This window comes from Neofelis nebulosa, chromosome 6, assembly GCF_028018385.1.
Source record: "Neofelis nebulosa isolate mNeoNeb1 chromosome 6, mNeoNeb1.pri, whole genome shotgun sequence".
NCBI classification, from domain to species: Eukaryota; Metazoa; Chordata; class Mammalia; order Carnivora; family Felidae; genus Neofelis; species Neofelis nebulosa.
In genome coordinates this window covers 8,015,685-8,030,509 of record NC_080787.1, presented here as the reverse complement: position 1 = coordinate 8,030,509, position 14,825 = coordinate 8,015,685, and positions in this window count along the sequence as shown.

The following is a 14,825-nucleotide window of genomic DNA, read 5'->3' as shown; positions in this document are numbered from 1 at the left end:
GCACACCTAGAAAACTGATTGGAGGATTCGCACAACAATCTGCACGATCTGAACCACAGAATTCAGCAGGTATGTGGCGCGGAGAGGTGAACTTGGGGAGGGAGAAGCTGGCGGTGGACGGGGAGCCACCTTTGCAGGTGGAGAGAGGATGGGACTGGGGGGGTGGGGGAGAATACGGGAAAAGCACCCCTTCCCAAAAGCAGCTGGAGAGAAAGGGGAAAATTGGAAACGGCCGCAGGGACTAAACTAAAAAGGGGAAAAGGAGAAGGGTTTAAATTCCATTAAGACTGTAAACAAAGGGAGCGCAAAGGCTGCAACTCCGCAGCTCCATGCCTGGCGGTGCTCTGGTGGGAAGGGCGAATCCCCGGGAGCAGAGTGGGGTCCAGGAGGTTCTGAGGCCACACAGGGAAAAGTGGTTCCACTGCTGGAAGGACATTTGGTAGAGGCTGTGAGGCCACCTGGTCCCAGCAGACCCCAGAGAACGGCCACATTCGCTGCTACTGGAACAAGGTCTTTGGGGGTGAAGCCTGGTGCCAGATGTGTGTTGTGGTTTTCCATAATCCCTAAAATGCTGCTGCTACACTGTCTTGCGAAGTTTTTCTGGGACGGGCAGGCACCTAGCTGCAGTCTCGGGGCACCGGCAGCAGTAGGGTCCAGCGGGCGTTCCTGGGTGCAGCCGACATTCGGCCATTGCTCGGTGAGACCCTCCCGCAGGGGGTGGATCGGGTCAAAGCCGCAGTCCTTCGGTAGTAAGGGGCCGGGGAAAACAGCCACATCCGAGACAAAACTCGGGAAAGAGGTGCTGCCCGGGGCCTGGTCACGGAGAGTGAAAAAGCGGGGAGTGGACGAGAGCTGAGGACAGAGGACGGGTGCGCGACTGCTGATCCGGGAGAACAGACAGGGTGGCTGGGCGGTGCCATTTTGACCGCTCCCGCGCATGCGCATACACACCTACGAGCACCACAACACTCTACCCTAGTAGGCTAGCAGCGCCATCTAGTGGAGAGTGGAGCCATTACACTGAGCCCCGCCCAACTGGGCCAACCTCTGTCTTCAAGAACACAAGTCTCACCGCCTACTTAGTTTATGGACCATAAAGTACTACATAGTCTGACTTCTAGAGGAAAAGGAAATAATTTCAGTCCTATTTCAATCTGTCAGCAGGTCCATCTACTCAATTTTCTTTCTTTCTTTTTTTTTCTCTTTTACACTATTCTTTTTCTTGAATACAGAAAGAGAAGAAATTCATTTTCATTTTCAATTTTTATTAAAAATATTTTTCTTTAATTTTTTACTGTATTTTTTACTTTTGTGTAAATTTTTTCAGATTCTATCTTACTTCCACCATTCTATTTTAGTCTACTTCAGTGTATTCAGCTTTTCAAATTTTCAAATGATTTCCTTGTTTTCTTTTTTCTTTTTCTTTTTTCCCTTTTTAGTTTCTTTTCTTTTTCTTGAATGAAGAAAGTGAAAAACTTCATTTTTACTTTCAATTTCTTTTAAAATATTTTTCGTTAATTTTTTTACTATAGTTTTTGCGTTTATGTAAATTTTTTCAAATTCTGTTTTACTTACATCATTTTAGTTTGCTACAGTGTATTCACTTTTTCAAATTTTCAACCTATTTCTTTTTTTTCTCTTTTTTCCTTTTCTTCAATACAGAAATAGAAAAAAATTCATTTTTATTTTTAACTTTTATAAAAATATTTTTCTTTAATTTTTTCCTACTATATTCTTTACTCTTGTGTAATTTTTTTCAAATTCTATTTTACTCCCGTCATGTCATTTTAGTGTACTTCAGTGTTTTCATTTTTTTCCAATTCCCAAATGATTTCCTCCCCTCCCCCTTTTTTTTCTTTCATCTCTCAAACCACTTTCAACACCCAGACCAAAACACCCCTAGGACCTAGCATCATTTATTAGATTTTGCGTGTGTGAGTGTTTTTTAAATTTTTTAATTGTAATATTTTTTTAATTTTATTTTTTTATTTTAATTTTTCTACCTCGTTAATTCCTTTTCTCCCTTCAAAATGACAAAATGAGGGAATTCACCCCAAAAGAAAGAGCACGAAGAAACGACAGCCAGGGATTTAACCAACACAGATACAAGCAAGATGTCTGAACCAGAATTTAGATTCACGATAATAAGAATACTAGCTGGAGTCAAAAATAGATTAGAATCCCTTTCTGCAGAGATAAAAGAAGTAAAAAATACCCAGAATGAAATTTAAAATGCTGTAACTGAGCTGCAATCACAAATGGATGCAGCAGCGGCAAGGATGGATGAGGCAGAAGAGAGAATCAGCGATATAGAGGACACACTTACAGAGAATAATGAAGCAGAAAAAAAGAGGGAAATTAGGGCAAAAGAACACGATTTAAGAATTAGAGAAATCAGTGACTCATTAAAAAGGCACAACATCACAATCATAGGGGTCCCAGAAGAGGAAGAGAGAGAAATAGGGGTAGAAGGGTTATGTGAGCAAATCACAGCAGAAAACTTTCCTAACCTGGGGTAAGACACAGACATCAAAATCCAGGAAGCACAGAGGACCCCCATTAGATTCAACAAAAACCGACCATCAACAAGGCGTATCATAGTGAAATTCACCAAATATTTAGGCAAGGAGAGAATCATGAAAACAGCAAGGGAAAAAAGTCCCTAACCTACAAGGGAAGACAGATCAGGTTTGCAGAAGACCTATCCACAGAAACTTGGCAGGCCAGAAAGGAGTGGCAGGATATATTCAGTGTGCTGAATCAGAAAAATATGCAGCCAAGAATTCTTTATCCAGCAAGGCTGTCGTTCAAAATGGAAGGAGAGATAAAAAGTTTCCCAGACAAACAAAAACTAAAGGAGTTAGTGACCACTAAATGAGCCCTGCAAGAAATTTTAAGGGGGACTCTCTGAGGGGAGAAAAGATGAAAAAAAATTTATATATATATATATATAGATTGATCAATATATATATTTATATATATAGATATATATAGATTGATATATATATATCAATCTATATATATATCTATATATATAGATTAATCAATATATATATTTATATATATATATTGATCAATATATATAAATATATATAAAACATATATATAAATATATATATAATTTTTTCTTGTGGTTGATAAATTGATCTATATATATATAGATTGATCAATATATATTTATATATATTTTATATATATATATTTATAAATTTATATTATATATAATATATATTATATATTTATAAATTTATATTTATATTTATATGTTTATATATATTTATGTATATTATATATAATATATATTTATAAATTTATATTTATATATATCATATGTATTTATATATTAATATATAATTATATATCATATACATTTGTATATTTATATATATTTAAATATATATTATATATTTATATATAATGTATATTTATATATATTGATCAATATATATATATAGATATAGATCAATTGATCAACCACAAGAAAAAATTATATATGTATATATATAATCAAAAGCAACAAAGATTAGCAAGAACCAGAGAACACCACCAGAAACTCCAACTCTACAAGCATCATAATGGCAATAAATTCATATCTTCCAGTACTCACTCTAAACATCAATGGACTCAATACTCCAATCAAAAGACATAGGGTAACAGAATGGATAAGGAAACAAGATCCATCTATATGCTGTTTACAAGAGACCCACTTTATTTATTTATTTTTTCAATATATGAAATTTATTGTCAAATTGGTTTCCATACAACATCCAGTATTCATCCCAAAAGGTGCCCTCCTCAATACCCATCACCCACCCTCCCCTCCCACCCACCCCCCATCAACCCTCAGTTTCTTCCCAGTTTTTAAGAACAAGAGACCCACTTTAGACCTAAAGACACCTTCAGATTGAAAATAAGGGGATGGAGAACCATCTACCATGCTAATGGTCAACAAAAGAAAGTCAGAGTAGCCATACTTATATCAGACAATCTAGACTTTAAAATAAAGACTGTATCAAGAGATGCAGAAGGGAATTCTATCATAATCAAGGGGTCTATCCACCAAGAAGACCTAACAATTGTAAACATTTATGCGCCAAATGTGGCGGCACCCAAATATATAAATCAATTAATCACAAATATAAAGAAACTCATCGATAGTAATACCATAGTAGTAAGAGACTTTAACACCCCACTCACAGCAACGGACAGATCATCTAATCAAAAAATCAACAAAGAAACAATGGCTTTGCATGACACATTGGACCCGATGGACTTAACAGATATATTCAGAACATTTCATCCTAAAGCAGCAGAATATACATTCTTCTCCAGGGCACATGGAACATTCTCCAGAATAGACTATATATGGGGACACAAATTAGCCCTAAATAAGTACAAAAAGATCGAGATCATACTGTGCCTATTTTCAGACCACAATGCTATGAAACTCGAAATCAACCACAAGAAAAAATGTGCAAAGGTAACAAATACTTGGAGAGCAAAGAAAATCCTACTAAAGAATGAATGGGCTAACCAAGAAGTTAAAGAGGAAATTAAAAAGTATATGGAAGTCAATGAAAATAATAACACCATAACCCCAAACCTCTGGGATGTAGCAAAGGTAGTCATAAGAGGAAAGTATATAGCAATCCAGGCCTTCCTGAAGAAGGAAGAAAGATCTCGGATACACAACCTAACCTTATGCCTTAAACAGCTGGAAAAAGAACAGCAAATAAAACCCAAAACTAGCAGAAGACCAGAAACAATAAAGATTGGAGCAGAAATTAATGCTATCGAAACTAAAAAAACAGTAGAACAGATCAATGAAACCAGAAGCTGGTTCTTTGAAAGAATTAACAAAATTGATAAACCACTAGCCAGTGTGATCAAAAAGAAAAAGGAAAGGACCCAAATAATTAAAATCAAGAATGAAAGAGGAGAGATCACAATCAACACAGCAGAAATAAAAACACTAATAAGAGAATATTATGAGCAATTATATGCCAATAAAATGGGCAATCTGGAAGAAATGGACAAATTCCTAGAAACATATACACTACGAAAACTGAAACAGGAAGAAATAGAAAATTTGAACAGACCCATAACCAGTAAGGAAATCAATTTAGTAATCAAAAATCTGCCAAAAAACACGAGTCCAGGGCCAGATGGCTTTCCAGGGGAATTCTACCAAACATTTAAGGAAGAGTTAACACCTATTCTCTTGAAGCTGTTCCAAAAAACAGAAATGGAAGGAAAACTTCCAAACTGTTTCTATGAAGCCAGCATTACCTTGATTCCAAAACCAGACAGAGACCCCACTAAAAAGGAGAACTATAGACCAATTTCCCTGATAAACATGGAGGCAAAAATCCTCAACAAGATATTAGCCAACCGGATCCAACAATACATTAAAATTATTCACCACGATCAAGTGGGATTTATACCTGGGATGCAGGGCTGGTTCAATATCTGCAAAACAATCAATGTGATACATCACCTCAATAAAAGAAAGGACAAGAACCACATGATCCTCTCAATAGATACAGAGAAAGCATTTGACAAAATACAGCATCCTTTTTTGATAAAAACCCTCAAGAAAGTAGGGAGAGAAGGATCATACCTCAAGATCATAAAAACCGTATATAAATGATCCAACCCTAACATCATCCTCAATGGGGAAATACTGAGAGCTTTCCCCCTAAGGTCAGGAACAAGACAGGGATGTCCACTCTCACCACTGTTATTCAACATCATATTGGCAGTCTTAGCCTCTGCAATCAGACAACACAAAGAAATAAAAGGCTTCCAAAGTGGCCACGAGGAGGTCAAACTTTCACTCTTCGCAGATGACATGATACTCTATATGGAAAACCCAAAAGATGCCACCAAAAAACTGCTAGAATTGATTCATGAATTCAGCAAGGTTGCAGGATATAAAATCAATGCACAGAAACTGGTTGCATTCCTATACACCAACAATGAAGCGACAGAAAGAGAAATCAAGGAATCGATTCCATTTACAGTTGCACAAAAAACCATAAAATACCTAGGAATAAATCTAACCAAAGAGGTGAAAAATCTATACACTGAAAACTATAGAAAGCTTATGAAAGAAATGGAAGAAGACACCAAAAAATGGAAAAAGATTCCATGCTCCTGGATAGGAAGGACAAATATTGTTAAAATGTCGATACTACCCAAAGCAATCTATATATTCAATTCAATCCCTATCAAAATAACACCAGCATTCTTCACAGAGCTATAACAAATAATCCTAAAATTTGTATGGAACCACAAAAGACCCCGAATAGCCAAAGTGATCTTGAAAAAGAAAACCAAAGCAGGAGGCATCACAATCCCAGACTTCAAGCTATACTACAAAGCTGTAATCATCAAGACAGAATGGTGGTGGCATAAGAACAGACACTCAGATCAATGGAACAGAATAGAGAACCCAGAAATGGACCCACAAACGTATGGCCAACTCATCTTTGACAAAGCAGGAAAGAATATACAGTGGAATAAAGACAGTCTCTTCCACAAGTGGTGCTGGGAAAAGTGGACAGTGACATGCAGAGGAATGAACCTGGACCACTTTCTTACACCAGACACAAAAATGAACTCAAAATGGATGAAAGACCTACACGTAAGACAGGAAGCCATCAAAATCCTCAAGGAGAAAGCAGGCAAAAACCTCGAGGAGAAAGCAGGCAAAAAAAAAAAAAAAAAAAAGATCCAAGCTCTGACTTTGGCCACAGCAACTTCCTTCTCAACACATCTCTGGAGGCAAAGGAAACAAAAGCAAAAATGAACTACTGGGACCTCATCAAAATAAAAAGCTTCTGCACAGCGAAGGAAACAATCAGCAAAACTAAGAGGCAACTGACAGAATGGGAGAAGATATTTGCAAATGACATATCAGATAAAGGGTTAGTATCCAAAGTCTACAAAGAACTTAGCAAACTCAGCACCCCAAAATCAAATAATCCAGTGAAGAAATGGGCTAAAGACAGGAATAGAAACTTCTCCAAAGAAGACATCCAGATGGCCAACCGACACGTGAAAAAATGCTCAACATCACTCATTATCAGGGAAATACAAATCAAAAGCACAATGAGATACCACCTTACACCTCTCAGAATGGCAAACATTAACAACTCAGGCAACAACAGATGTTGGCGAGGATACGGAGAGAGAGGATCTCTTTTGCATTGTTGGTGGGAATTCAAGCTGGTGCAGCCACTCTGGAAAACAGTGTGGAGGTTCCTCAAAAAACTAAAAATAGAACTACCCTACGAGCCAGGAATTGCACTACTAGGCATTTATCCACAGATACAGGTGTGCTGTTTCGAAGGGACACATGCACCCCCATGTTTATAGCAGCACTAGCAACAATAGCCAAAGTATGGAAAGAGTCCAAATGTCCATCGATGGATGAATGGATAAAGAAGATGTGGTATATGGGGCGCCTGGGTGGCTCAGTCGGTTAAGCGTCCGACTTCGGCTCAGGTCATAATCTCGCGGTCCGTGAGTTCAAGCCCCGCATCGGGCTCTGTGCTGACAGCTCAGAGCCTGGAGCCTGTTTCAGATTCTGTGTCTCCCTCTCTCTCTGACCCTCCCCCGTTCAGGCTCTGTCTGTCTCTGTCTCAAAAATAAATAAACGTTAAAAAAAAAATTAAAAAAAAAGATGTGGTATATATATATATACATGTATATATGTATGTATATATATACACACATACATATATATGTGTATATATATGTATATGTGTATATATATATACACACATATACATATATATGTGTGTGTATATATATATATATATACACACACACACACAATGGAGTGTTACTTGGCAATCAAAAAGAATGAAATCTTCCCATTTGCAACTACGTGGATGGAACTGGAGGGTATTATGCTAAGTGAAATTAGTCAGCCAGAGAAAGACAAAAATCATATGACTTCACTCATATGATGACTTTAAGAGACAAAACAGATGAACACAAGGGAAGGGAAACAAAAATAATATAAAAACAGGGAGGGGGACAAAACAGAAGAGACTCATAAATACAGAGAACAGAAGAGACTCATAAATACGGAGGGTTGCTGGAGGGATTATGGGAGGGGGGATGGGCTAAATGGGGAAGGGGCACTAAGGAATCTACTCCTGAAATCATTGTTGCACTAGATGCTAACTAATTTGGATGTAAATTTAAAAAAATAAAAAATAAAACAAGTAAAAAAAAAACAACTCTTCCCTGTGCTTCTTAGGAAAATTTCAAGACTGAATACATATCAAGTGATTGACCCAGGGCTTAATATAGGGGAGGCACTTGATGAATGTCAGTGCACGCCCACATATGATTACCATTACCTTTGTTCCCAACACACTCCTGCCTGCCAGGTAGTATTATCAAGATGGTGATTCTCTCTGGATATTACACGCTCCTCCAGAAGACTCCATGCTCACCAGAAGACAATGCCCGGTCTTTGATAGAGATCACATACGCCTAAACTCTAGTGATGGGTAATCACCAGTGTGCGTGGCTAACCAGCCTTTCAGCCAGGCGTAATTGGGGTGGATGATTAGACAGGTGTTTATCAGTATCAATTGGCTATCGATACACTCTGTTCAGAAAACCTGGCAGTGGCTGTTACATTTTGTAGTTCAAGCAAAGTATTTTCCAATATCCCGTAAAAACATAGAGCTCTGAACCATTCAAATCAATACACACTGTAAAGCAACGTTTGAAAGCATCCCCTCTGGTAAGACAAAGAGGCATTCAAGAAAGCCTATTGATTTTTGATTTGTAAACACCTGGGGCCCAGGCTACCTTATAGGACTATGCTGTGGGCCCGTTCCTAGATGAGGCTACCATAAAAAAAAAAAATGTCTGATGCTCTCTTGGAAGGGATCCAAGACAAGTATGCCTTAGAGCAAGCTGCCTCTGAGTCTGATAGTCTTCCAGATGCAACATGTTATTTCGCAGTCTTGGAAGTAATTTCTGAAATATCTGTCAAATGAAAAATGCTCACTGATCTATAATATAAAGCTGTGTGTGACTTGAGGGAAAGATCATGCTTGATTCACCTCTGTCACCTTTGTAGATCAGAGTAGACGCCATGAATTCAGTAAGTGCTACATAACCGTGAGTTGAATTGAACTGATCGGTGCTGTATGTTTGAGGGCAGGAAGAAGAAATACTTTGGTTCTCCTATTTTGATTGAAAAAAAGTGATTCTTGTGCCTTTTTGTAGCTGGAAGTCACTCAGCAGCACAAACTGATTTCTTGCAAGGCTGGGGTCATTTCCACCGGTTATAAAGCTTGCTAATTATGTGCGAAGGTTTGGATACAGTTGGGCATATTTAGAACCAAATTCCTCCTAAATATTCTCACCTATGAATACCTCTCACCCAAATTTGGTCCTCTTCAATTTCAAGCATTTAAAATAGAAACAGTGTTTAAACCAAGCTACAAAATTTAAACTATAGACTGGCATTTGGAAAAGACAGGCTTCTGCGCTGAAATAATGGAATGATGGACCAACATTCCAAAGGGGAGTCATCACCTGTTTGGAAGATCGCTTTAAGTAGTTTGCCAAACATCCCATGCAGTGAACTGATCAAGTGGCAAATTAGATACCTTGCTAATTACTGTGCTGTCCGGTGGCTGAAAACCAAAGCCAGGAGCGAGGGACTAGTCACTGCGTATTGATTTAACAAAAATGTGGAAAGCTATGATGCCAATGGTCTTCAGTAAAGCTGGCATTCTCGGGCACTGCTGACAGCCGCAAAAATGATGCCTTTCTGGAAAGCAATCTGGGAAGCCACAAAAAAGTTCCTAGCCTCTGATCCAACTTCTAAAATTTTATCCTGAGAAACTTGTCCAAATCTGAACAAAAGCTATATGCATGAAAACATGTCAATTGCAGCATGGTACATACTGGAAGAAAAATGAGAAGTGTCAATACCACAATGTTTAAAGAAGTATAGTATAGCTCTTCTCTGGAATGTTGATTTCAAGAATGACTATAGGGGCACGGGGGTGGCTCAGTCGGCTAAGCATCCGACTTCAGCTCAGATTATGATCTTGGCGGTTCGTGGGTTCAACCCCCATGTTGGGCTCTGTGCTGACAGCTCAGAGCCTGGAGCCTGCTTCGGATTCTGTGTCTCCCTCTCTCTCTTTCTGCCCCTTCCCCACTTGTGCTCTGTCTCTCTCAAAAATAAATAAAAGTTACAAAAAAATTGGAAAAAAAAAGGAATGACTATAAAATCCATAGCATCTAGAAAAATTCTTGGAGAGTGTCAAAGAAACAAAAATTGTAAAATATGAAGTTTTATTGGGTTATAGCACATACAAATCCATAGCACATGTGATCAGTGCACATATTTCAAAAAGAGAAACCAAAAATACACTCAAAATGATGACAGTGGCTTTGTTAGAAATATAGCACTGTAAAATTACCTTAAAAACATTTTCTGTATCCCAAATATTCTATGTTGTGGTCATATTTGATAAGTAAAATATGCAAAATATGGCCTTCAGAGAAAGAAAGGAAGCATCTTCTCCTATTTCTTGCTCCAGTGAAGTCATAAACTTAAGGGTCAGTAAAATCTTCCTTAAATCCAACCTGCAATTCTCATGCTGTGGCGTAAGTATAGTTTCTCCTGCTCTCCTGTAAAAATTATAATTTCCATCCTCTGTTATTTTGGCCAAGAGCACTAGAATTCCACATTAGGCTTTTTTTTCAGTCCTTGTTTTCCCTAGAGGTTGCATGCAGGTGTGTGTGGAACAGGAGGTTTAAACTATAAATACAGATATGTTTAACCCAATACTTGTTGGACCACTGGCTGCTTATGCAGGGATCCGATGGATGTGTGCTTTAATTTCTAAAATTCTGTGATTGTTATCTGGCCTCCTTCTGGAACTCATCATTTTAAAACTGAAAGTACAAAAAAAGTCCCACATAGGATTAAACCAGGGCCGTGGCCGTACTTGTCTTTGAGGGCCCTTCTCAGTTCCGAGCTGAGTAAACAGGTGTTATTCAGCTTTCCTTATGTGATTAAAAGAAATCGACTCTTCACGGCTGTCTGCTGGAATGTCACCAAGTTCCCACTTTCCTTTCACGTTCTGGAAACTTGAGCTGCATTTGGGCAACATAAACAAATAAATCAAATGTCCAAGGTCGTATTCTTTTGGAACCCATTCTGTTGTCCAGGGACGTCTCTTTAGTTCAAAAAACTTACCTACCAGGATGGTTGAAGACGTTTGCCTCGACCTTAACATGCGCACTAATATTGCATAGTTAAGAACCTGGGTTCGGGGACTAGCCCTTTCACTCACTAGGTGCGTACCTTTTGTCAACCACAATAAAACAAGAACCTCACTTCTTGGTATTTATTCGTAAAAGTGCATAAGGACCCTAATGAGGATGCATTTTTAAAATGTGATCATGAGGGGCGCCTGGGTGGCGCAGTCGGTTAAGCGTCCGACTTCAGCCAGGTCATGATCTCGCGGTCCGTGAGTTCGAGCCCCGCGTCAGGCTCTGGGCTGATGGCTCGGAGCCTGGAGCCTGTTTCCGATTCTGTGTCTCCCTCTCTGTCTGCCCCTCCCCCGTTCATGCTCTGTCTCTCTCTGTCCCAAAAATAAATAAAAAAAAAAAAAATTGAAGAAAAAAAAAAATTAAAAAAAAAAATAAATAAAAAAATAAAATGTGATCATGAATTTTGGTGGTGTTGGTTTTTTTTAACCCCCAAAGCGCTCCCTGATGTAAATTCTGAAGTGCTCTAATGACGTAAAATGCGCGTGTGGTTGTGTGTGTACATTAGTGTGTGCATATCCAAGACTTTAGTAATACAATGATGGCTGTACAAATTGGTTGTCGAGGACATATGCTTGTTCAGCTTCGCTGTGAGCCAGCCCCCGATCGTAAACATCTCAGCAACTGCTGACTCTGAATCTCTGGGGTCATGGAAGGTGTGGATTCCTTACCGCATTCCTTTCTTGAACAGCATGTGTCAAATTACAGGAACCTTCAGCCTAGAGCGTCTCAAGTGCCACACAGTGAATACATATCAGGTGTGTTGACATCTTGACGCCCCTCGGCCCTCGGGGCAGCCAGGCAAGGCCCGGGGATGTGCCGGGGCCTCCAGGGAGACCCAGTCTGATTGAGAGCTGCCTTTTCTGTTTATGCCAGTGTGCTGGACACGTAAAAAGGGGACAGGGAGCCCTGCAGTGAAGGGAGTGAACGACCAGTGAACGCTGGTCTCGTTGTAGATCCCTTGTTCACATCAGTAACAAACATCTTACGCTGGTCTTGACGTCTCATTGGCTCTTTTTCTAACTTTTTCTCTTTGTTGCTTTAAATGATCTGTGCTTTTCCCACAGACGGCGCTGCCTTTCCTAAACGTGGGATGTCCAAGGCCCGGAGCATCTGTAAATGAACAGTGAGGTTCCTGGCAATGTCTCTATCTGCTCGGAGGTGTCATTAACGTGACCTTACGATTGTGCTAGAGCTGGACAACACAAGAGGGAAAAGTGGAATCCACCCAGGTCTCGTTTAGGAAATGCGGACATTTTTCAGAAGAAAATGAAACCTTCAAGAGGTTATTTTAACCTAAGCAAAAACTTAAACAACCTGGGTGAAATCGCCAAACTCCACCAGCCTTGACATTTATGGACTACATCCTTCGGTCTTGGTGGATTGGGGCTGCGAGTGTACCCCACGTGGAGAGAATGGCTTTGGGGTCTTCTGTCTGCCCCTGTGCTTGAGCCCTCTACCAAAATCCCCAGTATGATATTGGGAAGACTTTCTTGTTTCCTTCTTAGAAGTAAACTAATTGGAGGCGCCTGGGTGGCTCAATCGGTGAAGCGTCTGACTTTGGCTCAGGTCATGATCTCGTGGTTCATGGGTTCAAGTCCCACGTCGGGCTCTGTGCTGACAGCTCAGAGCCTGGAGCCTGTTTCAGATTCTGTGTCTCCCTCTCTCTCTCTGCCCTTCTGCCACTCACATTCTATCTCTCTCTCTCTCAAAAATAAATAAACATTTAAAAAAATTTTTTTAAAGAAGTAAATTAATCGTGGGGCACCTGGGTGGCTTAGTCGGTTAAGCCTCTGACTCTTGATCTCAGCTCAGGTCATGATCTCAGAGTCATGAGTTCAAGCCCCACATTGTAAAAAAAAAAAAAAAAAAAAAGGAAATTAATCCTGAAGACTTGAATTAAATAGAGAAGTGTCCTGTTTTTTGTTTTTTAAGGTAGAAAACTAGTGGTGATCTTTTGGGTTTATATTAATAAATTGTGAGTAATATGGCACTCAAAGTATTGTCATGTTTAACAAATTTTTGCATGTATTATTTGGATTATCTCATAGATTATCACGGCGTCCCAAACCTACAATGTGACATGTCATCATCAATCGAGACTTATTTTAGGTTTCAACAAGATGGGAAAATTGAGACTCAGACCTCGGGGAAGTGTTGTGAACTTCCCGTAAAATTCTGCCGAGGCAAACTCAGCAGGGTTTTTGAGGGGCCACTGAGGACACATGGAGGAAACATTGTCTAAAAGTAACATCACTAGTTATCAACAGGGTAAGGCCTAGAACATACCCACTGACTCTCAAGTCAATAGTACCTTCCTGACTAATTCCCAATCGGGTTTTCTTTGCTTTCAAATTCATTCTCTCTCTCTCTCTCTTTCTTTCTTTCTTTCTTTCTTTCTTTCCTTTTTCTTTTTTTGTGCCTTTGTCCACTTTTACCTTTAGTGACCGTCATTTACGGAGATGCATCCTGTTCTTGGCACCAGGCAAGTATACCACAGCACGAGGTGTGGGACAACTTCGCTGATGCGGCCCAGAGCTCACATGGTATAATGACAGACACAGAAGCAGATGGAAATCCTGATCTTGAATTATTTCCTTTATCTCTCTGCACCTCAGTTTGTCTTTCTCTACAACGAGTGATAATGATACTATGGCAAGGGGGCGCCTGGATGGCTCAGTCAGTGGATCGTCTGACTCTTGATTTCAGCGCAGGTCGTGATCCCAGGGTTGTGGGCTCGAGCCCCATGTCGGGCTCCGCACTGAGTGTGGAGCCTGCTTGAGATTCTGTCTCTCCCATTCTGTCCCTCTCTCCCTCTGCCGTTCTCTCCTACTCGTGCTTGTGCTGTCTCTCTAAAATAAATGATAATAATAATATCTCAAGAAAAATCATGTAAAGAACATCACACAGTGAATTAATACAAACTGTATGTAATCATGTGAATGAATCCTAGTGAGAACAGTTACAAGGAAGCTGAACACCTCCCAGGATGCTGAGTAATCCTCAATTTCTGACCAAGCAGAATAGAAAGATCTTACCGGGGCGCCTGGGTGGCTCAGTGGGTTAAGCGTCCGACTTTGACTCAGGTCATGACCTAACAGTTCGTGGGTCTGAGCCCTGCATCGGGCGGGCTCTGTGCTGACAGTTTGGAGCCTGGAGCCTGCTTTGGATTCCGTATCTCCCTCTCTCTCTCTCTCTCTCCCTCCCCCACTCATGCGCTTTGTCTCTCAAAAATAAATAAACATTAAAAAATTAAAAAAAAAGTAAAGGATGCTGTGAGTGGACCAATGATGATGACATATCACCAGCCAAAGGTTATCATTGACTTAATTCTATGCACTTGAAGTCAGGGCAGGGGGGGTGAAGGGGAGGAGTCAAAAGGAATACAGCGTATATGGAGAGTAACTTTCTAGAAGTTGAAACTTCTAGAAGATGAAAAAGGGCCAGTGTGGCCGACACATAGAAAATCGGCAAGATGTTGGGGCACCTGCCTGGCTCAGTCA